General features: G+C 38.3%; 1 protein-coding gene across 1 annotated transcript in view; it reads left to right on the plus strand.

The window, feature by feature from the left end:
* The first annotated feature begins 2,598 nt into the window (after window positions 1–2,598).
* Window positions 2,599–23,946, plus strand: part of lrrn2 (leucine rich repeat neuronal 2) — a 48,735-nt gene continuing 27,387 nt past the window's right edge. Inside the window, exon 1 of the mRNA XM_043252723.1 lies at window positions 2,599–2,872. The gene's annotated coding sequence lies outside the window, so the exon portion shown is untranslated. The remainder of the gene's footprint in view (window positions 2,873–23,946) is intronic.

Below are 23,946 nucleotides of genomic sequence, written 5' to 3' on the forward strand. Positions count from 1 at the left end.
AGCCACTGGAGTCTCTGATGCATGAGTTCTGTCTCCGCCACGCTTGTCCTTTCAACCTTAGAAGAAAATTTGAAATCAAATGTCAACAGAGGGAGCAGATTCGAATCCAGACACTTTCACTATGGTGTCATGAATGCAAAGGCAGAGAAAAATGAAGGAAAAGTTCCCATTAGTAAACTTATGTTAAATTTTCTTCAAAACTCTCAAATTTCATTGTTTATTGGTTCGTTGTTATTTTCAACGGTCTACAAATTATGTGAAATAAAACTGAACCCAAGAGTTTGGAATGATGTAGTTCATTAATGTCACTGTATAAGGTGTGAAAAAAAAATCAATTTGTAAATAAAACCAACATTTTTGGAATATGTATTACAAGAAAATGCCATTTCAGTATTTCTACTTTAAAATTTCACATTTAATGAGTTTAATTTTACTAGCAATTACATTTTTTTTCCACCCCACTCTATGTTTACAGCAGGAAAAAAATACATTTTGACCAGTCTGTATGTAAAAAAGCATTGCATATTTTGAAAATGTTCACGTCTGCATAAAAAGGTCCATCCTCCCATAGAGTACTTAGGCTGTAAGCCATTGTTGTGCAAATGACCCATGTTCTCTTCTCTGTCATGTCAGCCATTTCAAATGTGCCCATGCAAAGCAAAGGTCAACTTGACTATTAAGAAAAACAGCATTTCAAAGATGTGCTCAGTCCCACTTTTTAATTATCTGTGTGAAAAATAGCCTGCTTTGCTTCCTTAGGGCACCATATCTCTTACATTTAATGTCTGCCATGGCTTTCTGCCCTGTCATTGTCATCTCAGCCTGTCATATACAACGCTCTGTTGATTGTTTTTATGTGATATATATCCAAGTGCTGAAATTGGCACAGATTGGAACCTCATCTGCTGTTCGTGCTATGTCCGTAAGAGCTTTGATTACTAAGCCCACTGTGTTGTTACAAGTTTTGAAATTACATGCTCGAGATGATAGCAATGGAAAATGGGAGCCGCGAGGATTGCAAACCACAGCTTAGCCTCATTGGCCCCCAGAAATCATTTCCTTCTGTACAGAGTCATGATCAGCTGCTTGACCACTTCTAAAATGTAACAGCAGAAAGGCCAGGCTGGTCAATTTTGGCTAGTAGTACTTGTCAAATAATAACTGGTTTGAGCAGCATCTGTGCAAGCAACAAGCAGACATATGGTGATAGGAGAGCCCTGGGTTAAAACTTAGCTACTTCAAGAGCTTGGCCCTGGATCCACTGCCATTCAATTTCCACGCTCTTCAGTCTTCAGACTCACGCTTCATATTACACACTCCACCACCCCGTTCTCTTTTCTTTGCCTGCCTCCTCTCATCCATTCAAATAGACATCAGAATAATGATGGCAAGACACGGGTTATCGATCAAACACTCACGCTCAAACTGGCACAGGACAAATCATCGTGCCATTTTGGCCACAGAAAGGGACTTAGTGAACTGTGATCCCTCCTGCGCTCTGATCTGGCCCTCCCGGGTGATGTGTCCTCGCGGAGACGAGCGTTTGGCTGCTCCACATGCCCCTGAGCTGTAAGGCTGTTTAATTGATGTCAAAGCTGGTCGTGTGAGCGTTTTCTACAGCGCGGATCCAAGCGTCGTGTCACGGCACCACATAATGGATATTCCTGTAGACATGCCATAGACACATCCATTCATCATGCTAGGGATGGCAATAAAAAATTCATTATCACAAGAAAACTTGTGAAATGCTTCTAAATGGAGAAACGGCTCCGCTCTATCGCTATCTCATTGAAATTTAATACAGCATGCCTGGTGAAAATATTGTGTAGCACTGACTACGTATGGCTCATATAGAATAACGCAGTGCCTGGATTTGAAACTTAATCACACACTTGGTCGGCACGTCTTTATACTGATATAACAGTATCTTGAAAAGGAAAATTCATTAAGACTTGCTTCAAATGTTGGCTTGACAAAGCCTTAGAAGAGAGATGTGAGCAGATTGTATGAAAAGAAACAAATGCACAATTTTTGCTCCCAGGTTAGTAATTTTTAAAAGGCTCTACCCAATCCAACATGGCCATTAAACATGTCGTCCCCTGTCCACAGGTAAAGGCAATGTGACTGGATATGTCTGCAAGGCCCATGAATGCGTTCCATTAACCAAACAAAACCACAGTCAGTCCTTCACGTTACATGGGCTGCTGCAAGGCAAGAGACCATCTTACAGTATAGCTGCACTTTTGACTTAGCAAGTAACTATTGCAGCCAAGTTACATGATAAAGGGGAAAGTGACAAGGAAATAACAGGTTTCATATACTCTTCTGACTGTGAGAAATAAATGAAGGAGAGAAGGAAAAATAGAGCAGTCTGCAAAGAGGTTGGGGGCAAGAATGGGAGACTTCTAAAAGGAGGAGGTGGGGCTACACGTTAAGGGCAGAGATAGAGAGAGAGAGAGAGAGAGAGAGAGAGAGAGAGAGAGAGAGAGAGAGAGAGAGAGAGAGAGAGAGAGAGAGAGAGAGAGAGAGAGAGAGAGAGATCTGCCTGCCTCCACTTCGTCTCTTGCTCAAGTACGCAAGCCACTGACAGCAACAGCCACACACAGACAAAAGAGAGAGAGAACGGAGAACACAGATCCGTCCTCTGTAGATCGCCTACACAGTGTCAGAAATAGAGCCGAGTTTAAGGCAGGTGCGTACAAAGCGTCTGCATGAGACCCTGGGCGGTGCGCTAATACACAATCTGAGAGAGGATACAGGTTGATTGACTAACGTCAAGACAGAAAACGAGAAAAAACGACAACAAAAGGGAAAGAAGAAAAAGAGGAAGAAGAGACCGAGATGTACACTTAAAATGGCCCATCTGTTAACGGTAGGGAAGTTTATATTTTTCTCTAAAGACCGTAATGTTTACGCGTTACGTTCGAAAGCGTACTGCAGATGCTTTTCTAGTGGTGTTGACACGAGAAATAACTGAAAATGATTCCAGCAGAGAACAAGCCTGCCAGAAATTAACCTAAGCAGGTAGGTTAATTCTTCGATATTTAAGAATTAATCGAGTGGTGTTGTGTCACGGAATCAGGTGTCGATAGTTTGAAACCCGGCTCAAGTTGTGCGTTGCACTGACAGGTCGAGACTTTTCCACGCTGCATGGCAGTTATGGTCAGCATGCAGAGCACATCGGGATAGAGTAGCACTGACTCACACATTAGCTTGGCCGAGGAGAGAGAGAGAGAGAGAGAGAGAGAGAGAGAGAGAGAGAGAGAGAGAGAGAGAGAGAGAGAGAGAGAGAGATAGAATGTGTGTGTGACGCTTCATGTCGCATTGAAATTCCACAGCCAAAGCTTTGCGAAAATAAGGATAACGCAGTGTGCGTGCGCGTTTGTGTGGATGTGGGGGCACGCATCTGTCATTTCATTGAAGTGATCAGCATCCAGAAACTCGCCCTCCCTCTCTTCCTCTCTCCTCCTCTTCCTCCTCCCTGCTGTTGCTATCCGTGGCCGTGCCGCTGTCGCAGTTGAATTTGCAGAAGCTAGCGTGCGCGCTCTGCTTCTCCACAGCGAGCCTATTGTTGTTGTCCTCCTCCACACTCTTTCCTCCGAGGAGTGTCAGCTCACGGTGCTAATCCTTCTCTGCCTCTTCATGTGTGGGGAGGAAGCGTGCGCGTGTGGGTGTCATCCTGGAAGATTGGAACAACACACGTGAGAGTGTTGGCAGGTGTCCGGTGCATTATGCGGCTCCGAGAGAGAGAGAGAGAGGGAGAGGGGGAGAGCAATGAGGACAGATTGGGTGTGATAAATACATTAGATCATGTATTTTGTAAGAATGGCCGTGTGGTTGCTGCTTGTTTGTGGACACATGCAGAGTTCAACTTAAACCAATTACTAGAGGGACCGACCAGGAACGCGCACGTTTTTAAAGCTAAGGTGAAAAGCAGATCAACAAAAGAGACCAACTTTAATGGATAACGAATCTTGCTACATTAGCTAGAATGGAGCCAAAAGAAAGGGTTGAAAAATAAAAGCTCTGAGGAACTTAGTGACGTCAACCGAAAAGGAAAGCAGTTTCAGAGGCCAGTTTGCTTAAAATTCTTTAAAATCGTTATTATTATACAATTAGAAAAAAACGTATAAAATGACACCAGGGACATGGATTCAATACAGCTAATGCTGACTAAAATTGTTATTTTTATTATAGACTAATATTTTCTTCCCCTGAAGATATACATCCCCCATTTGACCCCTCAAATAAATGAATAAATAAAATAGCCCATAAATAAATTTTGGGCATAGGATGTTGATGACAGTGAATCACAACCCAATTTGCGATGAAAAATATTCTGACAGCTCATAAAAATGCACCCAGACATCAATGAATAAATTCTTAATAAGTCGTACCAAGAAATTAAACACATGACTTGTCCTGACAACTAGACTGGAAAGATAATTGCATAGTTTGTTTATCTCAATGTTGATTAGCCCTCAGTGCTGTGTATGGGCATGATTACTGAATGCAAATATACACTTTTTCTTGCATGAGGGAGCTCTATGGTCTCTGACAGTGCATCACTGTAAACATTATTATCTTTACAGTTCCTCATCATTTAGTGGCTTATATAGTTCCTAACTACTCATGATGTCCTTTTTTATGAGGTGAACTTAACCCAACCCAATAGAGTATGTTTACCTACAACAATAAATTCTGAGGTATGACTTTTTAAATTATATTCAATGAAAAATACCATGTCCCTTGAACTGCTCTTAATTAATGATTTAGCTAGACTGACAGTAACAATGTGCAGTAGATAGTTAATGATGTTCTTTTTTCTTGTTCTGAAAACTAATTTGTTTAACTCACATGCACTTTGAATCGTCAGATGTCTTGATTTCATAATACTACAGCTATTGTTCTCTAAATCGACCTTTATCGCGCTTCACATCTCATCTAGATCCAAAGGCAATCTAAATGAGAGGCAATTTATTTAAGCTCAGCTCGTACTCTCCGTCTCCATTATAAATGAAAAAAAAGGATTCAAAGTGGATTCGAACAGTAACTCTGAAGCTAAATAATGTACAAGCAGCGAGCAAAAAGTGAGAGTTGCCTATTAAAATACCAATGACTCACGTGAGCTCAATCCATTTATTTTTTATTGTTATAGCTATATACATACGATCATATAATCACACAAAATATATGGTTCTAAAAAAAATATGTTCCGAACTGAACACAATCACAAACACTCCTACTTGACACGTTCCCTACTGATTCCTCCTATGAAATAACACACTTGACACTCATAATTGGCTTTTAAAGAGTCCATTCCAATGTTTTTCAAAGGTGACAGCGGCATAAGTCCGGACCTACAGAACACTGTCAACAACCACTTCACGTTGAGCATAAGACAAGAGCCCCCACCGAAGCGCAAATCGCTGCCACGGCTCTGCTTTCTAAAAATAAAAACACTAGGGGCTGACTGTACAGCAGCAAACAATTACTAAGGGTTACCTTGCAAATACAAATACAACGCCGTGTCTCCTCTGCCCGCTATCCCGCCGCTTTGTGCTGGCTTTGAGGCATGTGTGGTCTTTTAGGAGGAGTTTTGTGATCTTGTAGGTCTTTTAATGTCTTCATCCTGCAGGTAAGTGTGAGCCGGTTTGTCATAAACATCTGTTAAATCCTCCTCGTGTTAGCAACGCTAATGAGGCGAAGGGTGTGACAGAACAGATGCCTCAGAGTGTGAGAAAGAGATACAGAGGCGAGACTGTGGAAGGAAGGGAGAGAATGAAAGGGTGAGTGATGGGAGAAAATTTATGCAGCACATCCCTCCGTCCCCCTACAGATGAGTCTTCAGTGAGGGCAGATGTTTCCAACATTAAGAAGATGAGACAGGCTAGGTGCTGCTTAGCAGATATATTTGCTGTCGCAAAGACATGCCCATTTGACTATAACGGCAGGGTCGATTATGTTTATTGATCTGCTACAAAGGAAACAGTCTTGTGCTATTTACCACATGCAAATGGCTCTGGTTCCATATGGTTGACAATGGCACGCAAGAGCCTCAATCCAAATTAAGACTTGTGAGTGTGATGACTTGTTTAACTTATCATCATTCCATGAACGTCCCTGCCATCTAGCTGCTGTAATCCCCTTTTATTATCATGGATTGGCCTGTGAACAATTTGAGATAATCCCTATTAAACTGGCCTTAATAAAAATGTATATCAACAATAGGCAATGGAATTGATGTGGAGAGTCTTGTGGGGGTTTTCTCAAAAAGAAAATATAAAGTCTATATGTGATACATGGTGATAGAATGGGGATTCCTCCCAGGTTTGGGAATCAAGAACTTTTTAGAATGGAATTTATTTGCGAAACAATACCAGAACTGAATACAATTTTTGTTGTTTTAATGGTTAAAATATTATTCACATATCTGAAATAAAAATAGTAGTATTTTAGTATTATTTTAGGTATTTTAGGTTTAGGTTTGTATACATAGGCATAATGTTCCAGATTTCTACTTCAATATAAATGTTATATTCAAAAAATCTTTTAATAATCAATTTTTTAATAGTCATTTTATAACATTATTCACAATGTTTCTGATATTTCTATTTTTACTATATATATACCAAATAAATGCAAGCTTGGTAAGCATAACTGATGTCTTTCCAAACACCTATTTTGAAAACCTTTTAAACAACAGTGTATAGTCTGTTATTATAGTTCTAATTAGTTGTTCCATATTTTGGTTTAGTTTAATTTTGGGTGAAATTTTGGAAGGGGAATGTACTAAAAACAAATTAAGTGGCCAGAATAGATTTTTCTGTATGATTTCCCAGCATAATGACATGCACACATCGTCTGTCCACATTCAAGTTGATTCCCAGTTGCTTTTTTGATGTGCATAATCTCACAGCAGCCTAGACATTCATTTAAAGGTACACCTATCCATTCCTCTTCCCTCTTCTCGATCTAAAAAGCAGGCTTGGCTCGGTCATCCATGGGCAAGGGCTTACTCCTGACCGCTGGGAAACAGTAGTACAGCAAATGAGCCACGTGTATATGTGCGGATGTGCACAAATGTGAGCGAGCATATGCGTAATAGGGTCAAAAGGCCTGCTGGACTTCACCTCTTGTGCTCGCTGAAGAGGGCAGATGAACTCAGGGCAGGAAAGATCACAGACATCTGTCTCAAAGAGAAAGAAAAAATTGCACTGTCACAACACAGCCCATCACCGCACAGGCACCCAGACTCATTGCTCTGTCTGAGCACTGCATTTCTGTAAGCACATATACAAACAAATCAGCTAAAGGAGCTAAGAAATCAAATTGAATCAAATTGAAAGCCAGGACCGGGATGCAACGTCTCCTCTGTGTAGCTCATATGAATTCGTGGCCTTACAGGCACCCTACATAAAGACAAATAAGAGCAAGTATGTTGTGCATCATATCTGCAAAGGCATATAGTATGCACTGCTGTCAGAAACAAATATGTTTTGTACCGAGAGTGGTACGGATATGTCTGAAGAAGGAGGTAAAGACAGAGCACTGCTCACAAGCCTCAAGGGCATATCTGTGAATAAGCAAACACATCAGTCTGCCATCTTGCAGCGTGATGATGAACGCAAACAGTGACAGTAAAACAAACCGAAGAGATTTATCAAACGGTCGGCCATAAACATTTCATTTTGTAGCTCGACACAATGTTTTCGTGCACTGTAGACTTACCAGAAAAGAGCGAGACCTTGGGCCAGTTCAGCTATTCTTCATTCTTTCTGTTTTTGACACCTGCGATGAAAATAAATATTTGATGCCGTTAAATATTGCTCTTTTAGTATGTGTAATTAAAAATATTTGATGGCTTCAATATATATCCTATATCCGAAAAATAATGCATTTTAATACACTTTTTTTTTTTATTAGGACTGAAAACTGAAAAGCCATTTTTAGCGTGTGCTGTCAGCACTGACTTAAAAGACATGAATGCCATTTTAGTTAAAGCACAAAATACAAAAAAAAAAAAACATAAAATAGAAATGATTTGTCACTTTGGTTAAAAAACTTTGATTTGACAATGAGTTTTTAATCTTATCCCGTACTGCAGCAAGCTGTTTTGTATAAAAATTGTTTACTCTCACTGCTGGTTGAATCAAATATTTTATGACTTCAGTTTTCAGCTCACAATGCTTGTTGTCTGATTCACACTGTCATTTTTGAGTGTTACATCTGAACTCATTTGGACATACAGAAAAAATGAATTTGCCTGCACAAACAAGAGAAAAAGAAGATTTAGTTTGTGAGAACATACTTTAGAAATGTGGTACAGGAGCCAAAAAGACATGTTGGCGAGCGATAAAACACTTTTTAAATAAAGAAATTTGTGTCTTTCTTAACGAGGAAGTCAAAAGAACCTGCTTCAATAACTACATTATGCATACTTTCCCCTAAATATATCCTTGCTGGCCTATAGCAATAGAGCAGTTCATTAAAAAAGGCCTGTCGCTAAAAAAAAAAAACTACAAAAATAGTCTGCTTTGTCCTGCAAGATTTCTTCCTGTCTTCTCAAGCGAGCTTGGTTATGAATACTAAGGCATCTCTTCTCATTAATTGCACTCACAGGCAGCTTAGCCGGGGTCATCGCTGCATTTTTGACTCAGTCCAATTAATACTAATCACAGCATCAGACTGGCTGAGCGAGAAGATTGCACTGTCAGAGCAACTGATCTTCTTGGAAATTCATTAACAAAAGAAAGCAAAAAGGAAAGAAAGACAAAAAAAAGGGAGACTCTGAGTGAATATGGCAACCTGGTTTTATGTTTTGGCCTTCAGCTTTCAAAATGTTTGGACAATTTGTCATTAACATTCATTAAGGTGCCGGTCCCAGAAACAAACCAGGACTTCAATGAACAGATGGACTTTTCCTTGTAGAATGGCCTAACATGGAAGAGTAAGACAGACTGGCTGCTGTCTGCTCCAACGGCTCAAGGCATTTGCGAAATATCAGAAGGTATGCAGATGAATTATTTATTAGGTACCCCAGTATATTAAATTAAAAGGAAGTGACTCATAAACAGAGGACAACATGATAGCAGATCAAGGCTTATGCAAAGCAAAGCTTTTTTTTTGTCTTCTGCTGGCTCGGTCTACTTGCCATGCAAATATATTTACTTGAAATGCTAGCATTCATAGCATTTATTGGTAATAAACAAAAAAAAATAGATAAACCTCATTAAATTAGACATAATTTGGTGACATACTGTATGAAATTAAAACAATGTGTCAACCCAGCAAGCAGCACATCCTGAATATAGCCTGAAACCATCACACACCATCAGGTCATCCTTATTGTTGGGCAAAAGGCAGCGATGGCCTCCACAGAGACCATATTTCTTAACATCCATTGGTGAACAGACATGCATATATTAGCATCCCTTCATGGCAAGTAGTCCTACTTCAAAATTAGGACTAGCAATTAAATGTAAAAGCATAAAACGCAGTTTACTTGTACAGACTAATCCAAAATAAAACATACGTGTTTCTGCCTATATATGAAAGAAGCAAAATAATGACAATATTCGTACATGGCATCCTGGCGCGTGCTATGACTATTCCGAGCTTCTATTTTAGTCCACGTCTTACTCGAGCATAACATTCACATCCCCTCCAATTTTTGAGCCAAACTGGAAAACATGTATGTTTATTACCACATTCAGACTTGCCCTCGCCCAACCATAGAAATGCAATTATTCCCACAAGCCAAGGCCATTTAAGTCATAATGGTCACACTGATATCCATAAATTGGATGGCCAGTCTCACTTCGGCATGCTGAGTTTTCCATTACCGCGTTAGTCACGTTTCAAGGTTGCCATGTATATTATGATATTAGTATTTGAAGGGTTTTTTTTCACCCTTGTGAAGCATTGCTTCTCTTAATTTCCTGATAAGGAACATAACTGTAGTACTTAATGTAAATAGTTGACATTTAGCAGAAAAAATTCATACTTTGTAAAATGTATAACTGAAATGTTGTGACATTTACATAAGAAACTCATCTTAACATATGCCAGCGGATCTTATAGCATCTATAAATTTACAAAAAGCCCACCATCTGCCTCCAGATATTATTATATAAAATGATAACCCTCTGTAACCAGATAATCAGACTGTAACTGAATACCAATTCTAAAACAGGTTTTGCCAGAAGACATGCTTAAGACACACAAATACAGCGATAGACGGGATTTAAGCTAGGGGCCCCAAGGTAGCCAGTCGGCTAAATTTATCCACCGCAAAAATGTTCACACCAGAATGAAAACCAAGTGGACAGTGCTAAACACCTCCCTAGACAGCAGACGGTTATACTTAGGTCTCCCAGAATGAACGAATGTTAACAACTTAGAACCACGAGCTCTCACCTCCTTGCGCATGCTGTCCCCTCGCTTTGAGGGTGGCGTTTCTTTCTCGGAACGATACAAATCTTTCTTATAAAGATGAGTAATTCCTATTATTGCGAGCAGGAGCGCAGCGTGACCCTCTGCGGAGTGTCAGAGGGAATAAAACGCTTAATGAGTGACACAAATTGAATGTTGTTCCTCTCGGTGCAGGAAGGTGGAGGAAATTGAGGCAAACCTAATGAGCAGTCTGATCCCTGCAGCGACACCTGACATCGATGGCTGGTGACAGGTCGCACGGCGAGCCGGAGAAGAGCAGGGAGGGGACACCTTGCCCCCATTTCGCCCGGCACCATGTGACATGATCCATCCTGCCACGGGCCATCTGCGCCCAGTGAGAGACTAAGTGGCACTCCTCCCTGCATCTCCCAAAGGAATGGAAGCCTTTAATCACCACCATCAGCATCATCGCACGAACACGCTCGTGCTCTCGCACAACCCCTTATCCCCTAGTGGCCAAAGAGCATGGATGAAATGGAAGAGATGGGTCGCTGCGCATTCAGCGAGACTTCTACGTGCAAGAGCAGTAGCATTTGTTTGTTAGCTGAATGCATGTTTACATCCCCCACAGACCATCAGACGCTCGTCCATTAAGCTTCTGGGCCAAAAGTGTAAACAAACTTACGTAACTGTGCTTGTGCATGATTGAACAAATGCAGATATGGACTTTACAAGGAAGCATAGAAACAAACATCTGCATTTCATTTTTCATCAAATATTTAGATGAATCAGCCAGCTTCAAAATCTTCGTTTGTCTTATAAGGCACTGGTCTTATAAGGCCATCTCTCCTTCACGTAAAAGAAAAGAAATTCATTCTTTCGTCCTTTTAAAAGATGTAACATGGTTTCACCAAAAAATGTAGGAGCACAATATTATTAATATTAAGATTAATATTGTGTGATTTTTTTTTTTACTGTATTTTTGATCAAATAAATGCAGCTTGGATAAGAGCTTTTTTTTTAAATATATATTTTATAATATAATGTCATTTAATATAGCAATTCTCCTCGTTTGTAAATCTGTAGGGTATTAAACAACAGAAGCATTCAAACAACACGTTTTGTGATGTTATCGAGATTAGGCTTGTGCAAAGATGAATCAAAATGTATTTTAAAATAAAATACCAAATACCAAATGTATCGAAATAAACTACAAAATACAGCAGTCACATCATAGCAGTAACTACTATATTTTAAAACTACTAAATAATTCTTGTTCTCACTTTATATTAGGGGGGCTTACTTACATTTAAATTAATAATTTGGTACAATACACTTATTGTGTACATACATGTTTTACATGTACTTATATTTAAAAAAAAAAATCTAATTTCTATGGTTATATTTATAATTACACTGTTAACTCATCACTTACACCTTAACTCACCTTTAAACTTATCCATACCACCAAACCTGTCCCTAACCTTACCCATGTGTTTTCCAATACAATATGAACATAATTAGTACATTGTACTTATTTTATGATTAGAGTACATAGTAGATAAGGCTACCTAATATAAAGTGTGACCAAATACGTTTATTAGGTAGCCTGAAATTTCTTAGCAAACCTTCTATCAGTTGGCCTATTTGATCTATCCCTTCATCATTCCACTGACTCAGCTGATTAAGTAAACAATATTTACATATTTTCTCTGACATATACAACCAGTTAACATATCAAATGTAGCCAGAAACGTAATCGGAAAGTAACAACAGAGCTTGTCAAGGAAGTAGTATAAATATAGTTCTGTAGAAGTATAACCATTGAAGTATACAGGACATATACACATAATAGTCTTGGCAAACTTGACAAAACATTTTTATTATGTCATCATGCAGACAAAGTATTTTACATTATTTTAAAACTACAAAAACACGAAAATGTGTATCCATTTTCATCAAACCCTCAAATACAAATGACAAAATCCTATTTTATATTTGAAGCATTTTAAATACATGTATAATAAACACGGCCCATCTCTGATCATGATAATGCTAACTGTGATACTTCAGCTGTTTTCGTACAGCAAGAAAAAAATCAAAAAGCCTATTGGCAGCTAAAGGAATTAACAAACAGAATAATAAATTAATGTCCAAAGGCACGGGGGACTTTTAAAATTTTATGATGACTTTTCCAATTCTGTGGAGTTCCAGTTTTAATCAAAAAGTGTTGATTTTACAGTTCTCTAAAGAGGAAAGTGGAGCAGTCCTATAAAGGGAGATACTGCGATACATCTGTGGTTGCAAAGCGTGCTGGTGTTGATAGGTAGTGCATTGATTTAAATGACATGCCTGATGCTGACGTCCCCCTATTTTACACTCCCACCTTCCTCGGCTTCCATTTAATTTCATATGCCATCCTTTGCCTCCGAGCGCGCTACCCTTATCTGATTCATTGAGCCATTTAAACGAGAAATTAAATTATATTCTTCAATACGCTTGTTTCCCAAAGAAAAGTTATGGCCAGGCCATTTATTAAAAGCAGACAGTTCCCTTCTTAAACTTCCTCTGATTTACGGAGACTCATTGCCGATAAAAAGCCCAAAATTGGATCAGCGTATTCCCATACTTCGCAAAACCTTTATTTTCTTCTTGAATGTTGAGATGATAGAAAAACCCCTCAAACACAGCAGGGTTCTGTAATAAGTCTGATTACATACAGGAAGTAATTGGAAGGATCTGGATGGATCCACACACTAATGCAAACTAATTTGTCATTTGGGGATTGTGCCAAGATAATTTCCCAAACACCTTTCTGCAATTAGAGTGAAGATGCAAAACAGTCAGTCTGAAGGAAGAAAAGAAAGAAAGAAGGAAGACTATACTTTACTGAATGCTCATACCATGCGGCTGTCGGTGGAGATCTAACCAGCTTTTATTTATGTGCAGACAAACACAAGCAGGGTTAAGGCCAGAGCATTTTACTGTCCTCTTTATGGCCGGACATGTAAAAGGACTGAGGAGCCGGGCACTTTAATGGGCTATTGTGTAAAAGGCAAGTGTTGAGTAAAATAAAGGATTACATACTCAAAGGTTTGTCAATTGAAATGTGAAGGAAAAAGAAGAAAAGCAAACTTAAAGGTGTCACGTGATGTTGCTAAAAAGTACACTATTTTGTGTATTTGGTGTGATGCAGTGTGTTTGCGGTTTAAAGTTCAAAAAAACATTTTCCGCATACTACGCTATTGTATTTCCTCTAAGCCTGGCCTTTCTGAAACACATTGATTTTTACAAAGCTTTCTGAAAAGCGAGGTGTGCTCTGATTGGCCAGCTATCAAGGGTGTTGTGATTGGTCAAATACCTCAAGCTTGTGCTGGAAATGTTACCCTTACTATAACGAGATGCAGGTTCCCGGCGCTATGATACAAAAACAATGAAAGTCATTACAAATGAGGCATGTGTTTCATCCAATGGGGACATAATTACTGATTATAATGATTATTATCATTTATACTGTGTTTTACACATCGTGTTGCATCTCACTTCTGAAAACTGTTCTGGAACACTGTTGTGAATACGACTTAACCACTGATTTCTAGTCATGTCCTACTCAAATCTCCATCTCCAGAACATGGCGCCGGCAGCAACACTACAGTAATAATAATAGTTCCATCTTCATTCTTTGTATAAACATTTAAAATGAAAATAATCCCACACTGTGACTTAGCGATGTGGGGGCGTGTTTAAATGAAGTGTTTTAGGAGGGAGTGGTTGAGTCTTAACTTTTATAAAGAATATCTATTTGGTTTTGAGACTTTAGTCTTTGTAACTTTAAGGATCTTATCTATGCACAAATAGCTTGTAACACCCCAAAGAGAAAGGTAAACTTGAAATAACACCATATGTCCCCTTTAATACTAACCAAAGACTTCTGGAGAGTTAGCATTAACATTCCTGCTAGACTAACGTATACAGCCTACACTGAAGTATGATTTCCTAGCAAGAAAATGCAAATGTATTCTAGAAATAACCCTCAACAACAATGTAGCCGGTGACTAGACTAAGCTAAAATCAAAATTATTTCTTACATTAGCATTCCTGCTAGGCTAAAGCATACAGTAAATATTGTATTTTTTTCTAAGATGTGCACATGCACTCTGGAAATAACCCTCAAAAACAATATAGCCAGTGACTGGTTGTATTTATTAATGAAAACCAAGTACCTAAAAAGAGTAAGTATTAAAATTCATGCTAGGCTAACACAAAGCTGCTTAAGTGAATAAAAATTTTCCTAGCAAGCTACTCAAATGTACTGAAAATAACTCTCAAAATCTGCAGGTGTTAGCGACTTTACAAAAAACAAGCCCAGTGGTTATACAACAAGGCATAATTGCATCCCAATTTATCTGTTTATGATAGAGCTTTTAGTCATACAAACAAAATGTGCACTCATGCCAGTCATGTAGGACCATATGGGGGGAAAGATTTAGTCTCAAAATCAGGCTGCGTTTGGTGAAGCGGTCGGTTTCCCTCCGTGTTTTAGCACTGTGCGAAGCTTTTCCTCACTGCATATTTAAAAGCAGCTCCCTCAAGCTTAGCACACTAATGGTTATTTAGAGCTGCTATTTCATTCTTTACCAGCAGTCAGGGAGGAGGACAAACACACTGACACGCATGCAGCCACCATGATGAGAAAGCAACCCCTTCCTCGAAATCACATGCTTTTCTTTCTCCCTCTTTATCATGTTCTAATCCAGCATCTCTTCCAGTGCTTGGTGCTGCCTCTTATTTATAGAAGTGGTTTCAAGATTAAACAACCTTCCACTCTATTCCTATTCATATCCACAGCACCCTGGTGCTCTAAGAAAGAGGCACTTTTTAAATTTTCAGCTTGTTTCAGTTAGCTTGTACATTTAAAATTTTTATTCAGGTTTCTTATGTTTTTCATCTAATATTCATGCTTTGTTTACTTTCAGCTTTTCAGTTATTGTTTTTCATGGTTAAAACTACAGTCCAAAACTTTTGCCGCTCTAGCGGTTAATAAACAAAACTCCACGTGTCTTGTGGAAGAATATTGCAGCCGGAGCTACTTCTCTCTGTTTACTTTCTCTGTTAGTGGTACCTACCTGAACCAGTCTAAAATAGTCTAAATATAAACTCTTCCTATAGGTGTACCATAGTGATTCAGGACAAGTCAAATATACAGTTTGGAAAATGGATTTGTGGTGTACTCACACTAAAACGTTACGGACTGTAGCTTTAACTATAACAATAGCAGGCCTTAGAAATCTTTTGACCTTCCTGACTGCATTCAACAATTAAGATTTGTATTATTTTTGTCCTAAATTGCACATTAATAATTATTTTTGTCAATGCACATTAATTAACATAAGCACTTGAGCACATTATGTAATTTATCCATACAGGCTAATTTTCATCTGTCATATTATGCTTTGCTCTTATTATTGTAAAGAATAAAAGCCAGTTTAATTAACAAAAAAAAAAAAACATAAAAAATAATTAGATAAAAAGTAATGGCTTTCTTTACTGTATCAAATAATCACATTTTGTCAGAATTGTGACAGTTTATTAAGTTATTTAATGCACTCACACTAATAATATGAATAAACCATGACCATTTTAATAAAATAATATTCAATAAATTCAAAATCATGTCATTTAAGTGGTATTTTGTACCCTAATTGTGTAAAGTGCCAGGAACACATTCTCTGGGATTTTTTTCAGGTCGCATGTATAGATCAAAGCTTCCCATTTACATTTCTGACTTTATACCTCATCAAAAATTCCTACTAAGGACATGGTTAAAAACAGATGTAATGGATATTTCCCACAAGTCTGCTCTTATAAGTATTACTAACCTAGTGAGGTTCTGGCGGGTCAGGGAGAGTTTGCCGTGGGTCAACGCCCAAGGTTTTTTTCACTTGTAACACACATACAGAGGGTGAACTAAAATTGGTGTCCTCTTTAAATTCAGGAACTGCATCCATAATATATGAGGAAGCAGTAGGCACGGAAAATGAGCTATGGGCTTTTACGTTAAAGTTTTAACCATTAAGTTTTCTAGGAGCTGATGGAATTGGTTCAATAAAGTGAGAAATAGGTCAGCAGATTGTTCGACTGTCATTTCTGCCAGCAGTTATTCAGCAGGGAAAACAGATTTGAAAAAAATCACATATATTACAGCACTGTGCATATTAGTAATGCTGGTTAATCTATGTGGCACACAATATGCGCACACAAGAAAAACACGGCAGACGCTGTGAGATAGGAAATATTACCATCAGATTACTCCACTTTGCAACATTATTAAGTCAGCGATCTTATAACCGATCGGCCTTCTCCCATCATGCCACGAAGCCCCTCTGTGAGCTAACATTTCTGTAAACCTTCCCTCCGGCATGTTTTGTTCTATGGCCAATGGAAAGTAGTCAAATGTCCCTTCGCATAATAGCTGATCAGAGGATGGAGAAGCATCTGAGTGACAGCTTTGACATTTCTAGAGAGCGCTGCGAGAGAAAGAGAGACAGATGCAGATAGAGCGAGTGAGTGAGAGCGAGCCCTCAGGTGCCCCCTCTCACCGAGCACTGGAGAGGAACATTTGCATTTAATTGAATGCTGCGGACATAAAGCGGCCTCACCCCCATTCACCTCCCCTTTTTTCTTTGCCATCTTCATTTCCATGTGGAGTCCCACTCAAATCGCACTGAATAAATCTCCAATGCTTAACGCTAGCAGGTGGCACAGACAGCTATAAGCACTAGAGTCAGGGAGAACTCCTCTAGCATCAATGCTGCTTAGCACAACAGATGAACATTGACTAGGGTTTAGCCAAATGACAGCATCAAAAGTGTGACTGACTGAATGGAAGGTTTAATAACATAGAAAGCATTTTTGTTTGGTTGATGCATAACAGATATGTTTTACCGCTTAATTTGGGATCACTTTGGTATGTATAATTCCCAAACAAACATTTACACATAAAACCTCAGCTCAAACTGAGTTAAAATGTATAAAGTAAAGTGAAACTAAAAGTAATACTATACATTAATTTGTAGATTTGATGTGTGTGTATATATATATATATATATATATATATATATATATATATATATATATATATATATATATATATATATATATATATATATATATATATATATATATATATATATATATAATTATTGTAATAATGCTTATTTTAATTATTATCATTTATTTATTATCATTTAATAAATTATTAATTATTCATAACATATGTTGTGTAATTCATTTAATATATTTAATATAATTATTACAATTATACAAATATTATTAGGAAACATTTAGTATTATTATTCATTTTAATTATGAAAATGCTGTAATTTTTATAGAAAACGTTATACATTTTTGGGGACCCTTTGAGGAATAAAAGAACAATGTGTTTGGAATAAAAAAAATGTTTTTAACATTAGAAATTACTTAACTGCCATGCTTATTCATATATATTATGAACCCAACTTGCAAACCATGTTGCGATTGATGAAAATTGATCTTTAAACTTTTACCATCCTAACCAATTTGATGCTGCTGTTAAGCATGGTCTGGCTAAAGCATGTTATTTTTATTGAAAGCCCGCAATCTGGCTCTAATCGATGCGAATTTGCAGAAGGTAGAGTCTGGGTAAAATCATAGTGTCATCTGAGTCACATTCTCTAAAATCACTACCCTCCAAAAATCACCCTCTGTGCAGAATGGAGGAATGAAGCACACTAAAGAAACAAATTGTCACCTCTTGCACTCTGTTTGGTGAATCTTCTGACATAGTGATCAATTTGCCTGAGATAAAAAAGAGAGCAGAAATTACACTGTGAGAAGTCCCAGAGACCCTTGGCCAGCCAATTACACAAATGCCATCGATTCCTGTGGCCCTTCTGAGGCACAAGCCATGAGGATGGCCCTTCTCGATGGGTATGGATTTTTCTCCACTGGTTTTTCCTTCTTTTCCTCCAAAAGACAGGATTAAAGGTGATGAGAAAGGACAGGCAAGCTGACTCACTGGAGGCCGGCCTGTTACAAGGTTTGATCAACAGTGCCATTACACGCTGTCGGCCAAGTCACGCTGCAGAACTAAAAGTGTGGAAATAGACACACATATTCCTATGTCTTTTATGGCATGCAAAAGATACAGATCACAGCATGGATTCGGACAGCAGGTCAGTCGTAGGTGAGACATCTGCGGGTGGCATAGAAGCCTTACTGCAATTAGATCTGCCCTCATTATCATTATCTGCAGTACCACTGAACTGTGAATAGCACTGATCCAGGTCCAGCTTCCCTGTTTAACACTGGACTCTGTTCCAAAAGAAACAAAACTGAAATCATCATACATCAGGGTTAAGGATACACTGTCCCCTGGGTTGCTCCAGGCAAGTATGTCACATCTACCCTTGAATAAAGGCAGGCATAATGTAATATAATTAATGTTAACATTTTTAAAGTAAATGCACTCTCTGAATAACCAGAATGTATTTTTCTTTCTATACTATATCATTTGCAAGTTGAGTGTTCTGGATTGTTCTGGACTAATATAAACTCTACAGTAAGACCAGTGACACATCAATAGTCCACCTTCAGTTAATTACTCAGACCTTTGAACTTCAATCATCTTCTGAACACTAATTAAGATATTTTTGATGAAATCAGAGAGATATTTGACCCTCTATAGACAACAATACAACTTAAATGATGGGGGTGTGTTGCAGAAAGCAGGTTATGTTTATGAGTAAATAAGCAGATAAGCTCAACTTTCGGTTAAGGTTATGTTTCGGGGTTGGCTTACTTCAGAGCTATCAAGATTGAGGTCTCTGCAGAACAGAAGTGGGCGTTTCTCAACTTCTGGGCGTTTTCAAACCGCTGGGTGTTTCAGCATCGAGCGTTTTTTTCTTAGCACCGGTTTCCATAGAGACTAGTCGATATGTTGCTCTGTTGAGATTGTTAAGAACGTATTTGACATGATAAGCATTGTTTACACTTAGGGGATTAGCTTGTATATGCATTGTGATAATCTCTAAAATGGAAAACGTAACTCAGGGGAAAAATGGTTGATTAATTTTTGTATTGGTGGGCAGAGCGAGTCTTCGTGAAACACTGAAACAGTCAAAGGAAATGTGTCAAGGCTTCGAAATGTTTCGACACCCATCTCTACGGTCACACCTAGTGGTTATTTTCAAGTATTGTTCTGAAATAGCTTTTCCAAAGACACAGCTACACAAATTCACAATATGTTGTGTAAGACAATTTGGGGGAGTGGTTTGTGTTCTTGACTGGAATATAATAACCTTGGGTTCAATCTCACTCAAGCACTGTTCATATAATTACAAGCAGCTTTGTAAAATTCTATTTCACCTTTAGCACACATGTACATACAATGTATTCTTCCATATTTTTCTTTCTTTTTTTTGGTGTATGTTTATACATGTATTTTATTAACATCTTATTTTATTATATGTGTGCTATTATCTTGTGACTCTTTGTGAATAAATGATATTTTGGTCATGTAAAGTTAAAATTGATAAAACACACTTTTATACTTTGTGGGAGACAGATGTGCAGTTATGTGATTTGTTCCTGACCCTGTCAATCAAACACAGATTTGACAGATGCCAAACACTTCAGAAACGCCCATGTGCCTTTATTTTGCCTTAATCACGTGACATGGGTGTTTTGAATCACATTTCGAAGCAGAGTTTTGAAACGGCAGCCATCCCTAAAAATATGTTGTTTTCTTTGCACAAAAAAGGATTCTCTGAAGTTGAGCTACGGATGTCACGTGGATCGTTTTACTGATGTATTTAGTTTCTGGATCAGGAACATTTTAGTTGTGTCGCTGTATATGGAGGGTCAGATAGCTCTCTGATATCATAAAATATATCTTCATTTGTGTTCCGAAGATGAAAAAAGGTCTTAAGGGTTTGGACATGAGGGTGAGTAATTAATAACAGAATTTTCATTTTCGGGTGAACTAAGCCTTTAAGACTTTACATTCCGCATCATTAATCATCAACACCTCTTAATTCAGATCGGTCTTTGTAACAGCAATTACATGTCAGTGGATACGTTACAGTAAGCAGTCCAGTATCTTTCAAAATAACTTCTGATTCAGGTTTATTTTTAATGCTACGAGCGGTAGTAAACAGGCAGAGACTATTGGTAAAAAGCATCAAATCAGCATGTTAGAATGATTTCTGACCATTAAATAAATGCAGGGTACGGTTTTCATTCTAGAGGACATTTTAAAATCTGTTGCCACTCAAATGCAAAAAGTCATATTAGTTTTAAAGAGTTTTATCTTTAAACCATTGTGTGCGGTGGCAGTTAAGACTAATCTCCTTTCTTCAAGAGAATGTCAGCTCATTACTGGGCAGTCATGGTAAAATGTAGTGCTGTCAAATGTTGGAGGCTGCAGACAGGGGCCGTGTGCGGCAATCCAACAGCCTTCTGTGTAGTTTCAGCATGATGTGAGAAAGATTTGATTCATCTCGTCGAGAGCAGCCTCGTTTAAAAATTTCTACTGCAAAGCCAGACGTGCAGTAATGATTAATAATTGTGTTTAATTAGCCTTTGACGGTTAGCCCTCATATCTTGGTGAGTTGATAAACACGCTTGCTCTGGCCCAGACAGATTTCTTCATTAATCTACCATGGACCATGTTGTGTGAGTCAGGTGACGGCTGGCGAGGCTGCAGATTGTGGGAAATGTGTGTGTGATATGCGGCAGTGGCAGACTTACCTCAACAGTGTCATGGCGAGGTGAAGCTCTTCTCTCTTTCATGCTGGGGTTACTCAGTCTCAGGACCGTTCCTTTGCTGTTTGATCTTTACAACAAAGCAGCCAAAAGCTCCTGCAGACCTGTCGCCTGAAACGAACCAGGATGACATTTTCAAAACTCACAGTAGTGTTGTGACATCCCATGTGGCCTCCTACAATGCCATAGGACCGCCGTGCTTTTCTAGCTCCAAACACCTTCAGCAGAAGTCATCAATAATGTTGTTTGTGATTACATAAGTTTTATTAATCAATGTGATTTGCAACAGTGCTATAAACGAGTTTAGCCAGTTTTGTTAACTTCTGTTTGAGTTGTCCTGAATAATTCCATTTGGGCATTTAGTTGATTCAGTTTAGAATCTGAATCTGGGGACAAATAATGTTATTGATCATATTTGTTTAAGGTGCTTGGCACTGGAAAATAGAAAGCAACAGTCTAGTTATTTTAGGCAATAACGTATAAACCTTTCAAATGAAATGACTTAATCAGCGGTTGAGATTTGCTGAGGCTATCAAACTGTTGGAATAAACAAATTATTGTTTCTATAATCATCATTTAAATTAATAGTTTTATATTTTTCCATCATTTGACCATGTTATTCACAATGTTCATGAGAAAGTAAATATAGAAAGTTTATAATGTCACGAATCACCTTTTAGCTGGTTGCTTATGTTAAAAGACTTATTAAAAATCCAAACTGCAAAAAGAACAACGGCCAGTGGAAAAATATTACACACTCTATTGAGTGCTTGACTGGAAGACCTGCAAAAAAAGGCTTTATGTTTTTTTTAATGAATTATCATAACCAGCAATGTTATTTTTAACTTACAGTAAATAACCACAGCAATATAGTTTTGCGAGGTAACTGTACAGATAGCATGCTGCTAGCAAATCAACTTACTAGCTCTGCCTTGTCAAACGTTCAGTTTTAAGCAGGCTTTACAAACAGCAAACTTCTAGGATCCTAGATAGACTGAGCTCAAGGGATAGACTGAATTTTTCAAGACAAAAATTTACATTGCCCCATTCATTCAACCACATGAAGAAAATGCACAGAAGCTGCATTGGAGCATTAACCTTTCAAAGTAACTTTAGTAATATTAGTTCCTAAAGTACACACATTACTAACTTTTGAAAGGGTGTCAGTCAAACTGTTGTCCATGAACATGAATGACTGACAGAAAGTATTCAGTATTCATATTCAGAGACAGCCTTTCACTGACTTTTTAAAGAATAACTTTTTTCAGTAATATCGTTTAGGTAGCCAAACCATGGTATGTGTTTTTTATTAAAAAAATAGAAAGAAAAGTGTCCCAAGCGGTTGCCATATTTGAGCAAATACTACATTACAGAAGAAAAAATATTACATTTTAGAAACCTCCAGCTACCGCTCTTTCGGTCAATTACCCACTATAATGCAATGCTAAATTGCATAGAGTAGGCCTACCACAGTCATTTCATTGTTTAAACAGGCCGATCATTATAGTCAATGGTATATATTTTTGTGCTGCATTACAAAACGTATATCAGCATTGGCCTTTCATATTCATGCCCAGGCCTGCTGAGTCTGGATTAAGGCTTTTAATCACCATTTACGCTCTTTTATCTCCACAGTTAGCCAACAGCATAGCTGACAACAGCAAACAATCAAGCATAGAGGCAATGCAGTACATCTGCTCTTCCTCGCAAAACCAATCAGCATGCTCTCAAACCCTCACTACATCTCATGAAAGTGAATTACTGCACTTTACTCAAAGATTAATTCAATCATCGTCATTAATTCAAATATGTTTAATAAATTGTTGGCTGTAGGCTTCTTAGCCCGCGCTCCTCAGAGACTTATCAATATTACAAGCTCCAAGAAATGAAAACTCTCCGAAGGTTTGCTGTTTTGCACAAGAAAATCCAATTCCATCTTCTAAAAAGCTATTGGTCACTAATAGGATCAGCTCATTCGAAGATGTCACAGACCAATTTAGACCTCATTAAACGCTATTACGGTGCATGCTGGTTTATGTATTTCATGCGTTCCACAGAAATGCATCAGAAGTGCCTGAATCACAGCTGGTCTTTACATAAGTAATGTATGCATGTCAGCTTTGCGTCATCGCAACACTTCTGCTGGAAATTCAGTAAAATTACAGTCACCATGTTTTGAGGCAAGGCCAGAGGGTTCTCGTGCTCTGTTAATCCTGGCAACTCAAAGCTTAATTGGGCCGTGTGGCCATAGCTGGCCTACATGTCAGATTATTGCATGCTTGTCAGAGGAGATCCAAATGACGATGTGCCACGGTCTTGTGATTGTGCGTGCCGAGGTCGTATTTACAAAAGGGGGTGCAAGTCATCTCATTTGCTGCTTCAGCTCTGATTAATGGATGTTACATGATAAGAAAAGACATCTCATTTTTGATGAAGCAGATGCATTTTGATGGGAATGCAGTAATGAATAGGCTTGCTGGCTTTCTGTGGTGCCATCTGTTCTCATTGAATGATATCCTAAATCAATATAAGGCCTATACAGTGTTTACTGGTAAGAATAAGCATTGCAGAAGAGACTTCTGGGGACTGAGAGAGAGAGGGAGAGAGTGGTTACACCCAAGTCCATGGCTCTGTCATCTCTCTAATAGCCTCGTCCTTGTGTAGATAGATGACTGCAGCTGAGCAGTGGGTTTTACTGCTGCACTCTTGTTTTTTTCTCATTTTCTGAGTGAGGGGGGGTCTGATTTA

The sequence above is a fragment of the Puntigrus tetrazona genome, chromosome 11 (genome assembly GCF_018831695.1).
Source record: "Puntigrus tetrazona isolate hp1 chromosome 11, ASM1883169v1, whole genome shotgun sequence".
Classification (NCBI taxonomy): Eukaryota; Metazoa; Chordata; class Actinopteri; order Cypriniformes; family Cyprinidae; genus Puntigrus; species Puntigrus tetrazona.